This window comes from Emiliania huxleyi (genome assembly GCF_000372725.1).
Source record: "Emiliania huxleyi CCMP1516 unplaced genomic scaffold EMIHUscaffold_23, whole genome shotgun sequence".
NCBI classification, from domain to species: domain Eukaryota; phylum Haptophyta; order Isochrysidales; family Noelaerhabdaceae; genus Emiliania; species Emiliania huxleyi.
Genome location: NW_005200333.1, coordinates 623,542 through 628,121, shown reverse-complemented (window position 1 = coordinate 628,121; position 4,580 = coordinate 623,542).

Below are 4,580 nucleotides of genomic sequence, written 5' to 3'. Positions count from 1 at the left end.
CGCCGCCGCCGCCCTCGCCGCCGCTCGACTGCCCGTGCCTCACCGCCTACCCGGCCGGCGTCAGCCTCGTGAGCGGCGAGGTGCAGGTCGTCGCGGCGGACGGCGTGAGCCTCGCGTACCCCGGCACGTACGGCCTCCACGGGTGCGACTCGCACGACAGCGGGCTCGAGCCGTCCTGCAACTCGACCGGCTACCCCGGCTGGTGCGAGCACGAGTGGTGCTACGTCGACCCGACCGCGTGCAACACCGAGTACAGCACGACCGCGTACGTGGTGGGCGCCACCCTGCACTACTCGTACCGTGCGTGCGGCTTCAGCAACGAGTTCGAGAGCTGGTTCTACCAGCCGCCGCCGCCGTCGCCGCCGCCGTCGCCGCCGCCGCCCTCGCCGCCGCTCGACTGCCCGTGCCTCACCGCCTACCCGACCGGCGTCAGCCTCGTGAGCGGCGAGGTGCAGGTCGTCGCGGCGGACGGCGTGAGCCTCGCGTACCCCGGCACGTACGGCCTCCACGGGTGCGACTCGCACGACAGCGGGCTCGAGCCGTCCTGCAACTCGACCGGCTACCCCGGCTGGTGCGAGCACGAGTGGTGCTACGTCGACCCGACCGCGTGCAACACCGAGTACAGCACGACCGCGTACGTGGTGGGCGCCACCCTGCACTACTCGTACCGTGCGTGCGGCTTCAGCAACGAGTTCGAGAGCTGGTTCTACCAGCCGCCGCCGCCGTCGCCGCCGCCGTCGCCGCCGCCGCCCTCGCCGCCGCTCGACTGCCCGTGCCTCACCGCCTACCCGACCGGCGTCAGCCTCGTGAGCGGCGAGGTGCAGGTCGTCGCGGCGGACGGCGTGAGCCTCGCGTACCCCGGCACGTACGGCCTCCACGGGTGCGACTCGCACGACAGCGGGCTCGAGCCGTCCTGCAACTCGACCGGCTACCCCGGCTGGTGCGAGCACGAGTGGTGCTACGTCGACCCGACCGCGTGCACACCGAGTACAGCACGACCGCGTACGTGGTGGGCGCCACCCTGCACTACTCGTACCGTGCGTGCGGCTTCAGCAACGAGTTCGAGAGCTGGTTCTACCAGCCGCCGCCGCCGTCGCCGCCGCCGTCGCCGCCGCCGCCCTCGCCGCCGCTCGACTGCCCGTGCCTCACCGCCTACCCGACCGGCGTCAGCCTCGTGAGCGGCGAGGTGCAGGTCGTCGCGGCGGACGGCGTGAGCCTCGCGTACCCCGGCACGTACGGCCTCCACGGGTGCGACTCGCACGACAGCGGGCTCGAGCCGTCCTGCAACTCGACCGGCTACCCCGGCTGGTGCGAGCACGAGTGGTGCTACGTCGACCCGACCGCGTGCAACACCGAGTACAGCACGACCGCGTACGTGGTGGGCGCCACCCTGCACTACTCGTACCGTGCGTGCGGCTTCAGCAACGAGTTCGAGAGCTGGTTCTACCAGCCGCCGCCGCCGTCGCCGCCGCCGTCGCCGCCGCCGCCCTCGCCGCCGCTCGACTGCCCGTGCCTCACCGCCTACCCGACCGGCGTCAGCCTCGTGAGCGGCGAGGTGCAGGTCGTCGCGGCGGACGGCGTGAGCCTCGCGTACCCCGGCACGTACGGCCTCCACGGGTGCGACTCGCACGACAGCGGGCTCGAGCCGTCCTGCAACTCGACCGGCTACCCCGGCTGGTGCGAGCACGAGTGGTGCTACGTCGACCCGACCGCGTGCAACACCGAGTACAGCACGACCGCGTACGTGGTGGGCGCCACCCTGCACTACTCGTACCGTGCGTGCGGCTTCAGCAACGAGTTCGAGAGCTGGTTCTACCAGCCGCCGCCGCCGTCGCCGCCGCCGTCGCCGCCGCCGCCCTCGCCGCCGCTCGACTGCCCGTGCCTCACCGCCTACCCGACCGGCGTCAGCCTCGTGAGCGGCGAGGTGCAGGTCGTCGCGGCGGACGGCGTGAGCCTCGCGTACCCCGGCACGTACGGCCTCCACGGGTGCGACTCGCACGACAGCGGGCTCGAGCCGTCCTGCAACTCGACCGGCTACCCCGGCTGGTGCGAGCACGAGTGGTGCTACGTCGACCCGACCGCGTGCAACACCGAGTACAGCACGACCGCGTACGTGGTGGGCGCCACCCTGCACTACTCGTACCGTGCGTGCGGCTTCAGCAACGAGTTCGAGAGCTGGTTCTACCAGCCGCCGCCGCCGTCGCCGCCGCCGTCGCCGCCGCCGCCCTCGCCGCCGCTCGACTGCCCGTGCCTCACCGCCTACCCGACCGGCGTCAGCCTCGTGAGCGGCGAGGTGCAGGTCGTCGCGGCGGACGGCGTGAGCCTCGCGTACCCCGGCACGTACGGCCTCCACGGGTGCGACTCGCACGACAGCGGGCTCGAGCCGTCCTGCAACTCGACCGGCTACCCCGGCTGGTGCGAGCACGAGTGGTGCTACGTCGACCCGACCGCGTGCAACACCGAGTACAGCACGACCGCGTACGTGGTGGGCGCCACCCTGCACTACTCGTACCGTGCGTGCGGCTTCAGCAACGAGTTCGAGAGCTGGTTCTACCAGCCGCCGCCGCCGTCGCCGCCGCCGTCGCCGCCGCCGCCCTCGCCGCCGCTCGACTGCCCGTGCCTCACCGCCTACCCGACCGGCGTCAGCCTCGTGAGCGGCGAGGTGCAGGTCGTCGCGGCGGACGGCGTGAGCCTCGCGTACCCCGGCACGTACGGCCTCCACGGGTGCGACTCGCACGACAGCGGGCTCGAGCCGTCCTGCAACTCGACCGGCTACCCCGGCTGGTGCGAGCACGAGTGGTGCTACGTCGACCCGACCGCGTGCAACACCGAGTACAGCACGACCGCGTACGTGGTGGGCGCCACCCTGCACTACTCGTACCGTGCGTGCGGCTTCAGCAACGAGTTCGAGAGCTGGTTCTACCAGCCGCCGCCGCCGTCGCCGCCGCCGTCGCCGCCGCCGCCCTCGCCGCCGCTCGACTGCCCGTGCCTCACCGCCTACCCGACCGGCGTCAGCCTCGTGAGCGGCGAGGTGCAGGTCGTCGCGGCGGACGGCGTGAGCCTCGCGTACCCCGGCACGTACGGCCTCCACGGGTGCGACTCGCACGACAGCGGGCTCGAGCCGTCCTGCAACTCGACCGGCTACCCCGGCTGGTGCGAGCACGAGTGGTGCTACGTCGACCCGACCGCGTGCAACACCGAGTACAGCACGACCGCGTACGTGGTGGGCGCCACCCTGCACTACTCGTACCGTGCGTGCGGCTTCAGCAACGAGTTCGAGAGCTGGTTCTACCAGCCGCCGCCGCCGTCCGCGCCGCCGTCGCCGCCGCCGCCCTCGCCGCCGCTCGACTGCCCGTGCCTCACCGCCTACCCGACCGGCGTCAGCCTCGTGAGCGGCGAGGTGCAGGTCGTCGCGGCGGACGGCGTGAGCCTCGCGTACCCCGGCACGTACGGCCTCCACGGGTGCGACTCGCACGACAGCGGGCTCGAGCCGTCCTGCAACTCGACCGGCTACCCCGGCTGGTGCGAGCACGAGTGGTGCTACGTCGACCCGACCGCGTGCAACACCGAGTACAGCACGACCGCGTACGTGGTGGGCGCCACCCTGCACTACTCGTACCGTGCGTGCGGCTTCAGCAACGAGTTCGAGAGCTGGTTCTACCAGCCGCCGCCGCCGTCGCCGCCGCCGTCGCCGCCGCCGCCCTCGCCGCCGCTCGACTGCCCGTGCCTCACCGCCTACCCGACCGGCGTCAGCCTCGTGAGCGGCGAGGTGCAGGTCGTCGCGGCGGACGGCGTGAGCCTCGCGTACCCCGGCACGTACGGCCTCCACGGGTGCGACTCGCACGACAGCGGGCTCGAGCCGTCCTGCAACTCGACCGGCTACCCCGGCTGGTGCGAGCACGAGTGGTGCTACGTCGACCCGACCGCGTGCAACACCGAGTACAGCACGACCGCGTACGTGGTGGGCGCCACCCTGCACTACTCGTACCGTGCGTGCGGCTTCAGCAACGAGTTCGAGAGCTGGTTCTACCAGCCGCCGCCGCCGTCGCCGCCGCCGTCGCCGCCGCCGCCCTCGCCGCCGCTCGACTGCCCGTGCCTCACCGCCTACCCGACCGGCGTCAGCCTCGTGAGCGGCGAGGTGCAGGTCGTCGCGGCGGACGGCGTGAGCCTCGCGTACCCCGGCACGTACGGCCTCCACGGGTGCGACTCGCACGACAGCGGGCTCGAGCCGTCCTGCAACTCGACCGGCTACCCCGGCTGGTGCGAGCACGAGTGGTGCTACGTCGACCCGACCGCGTGCAACACCGAGTACAGCAGACGTGTATCAGCGGCCAGGAAGTATCTCAAGGACTGGTTCGCGCTGCAGGAGCTCAGTCAAGGACGTCGGAAAGTGCGAGTGTCAAGAACAACCCGTCCCTGTGGAGTCAGCGGTGTCAACAACCGCGAAGCCGCGCGCTTCATCTGCCGCGTGCAATCGCCTGTCTCTGACCGGCAAGGCCGTCAGACTGTCCGAGTCGACGAGCATGAGGCCAGCCGCCCTGTCCTGCCGACACCCTCCAGGACGAGATCCAGCGGAACCT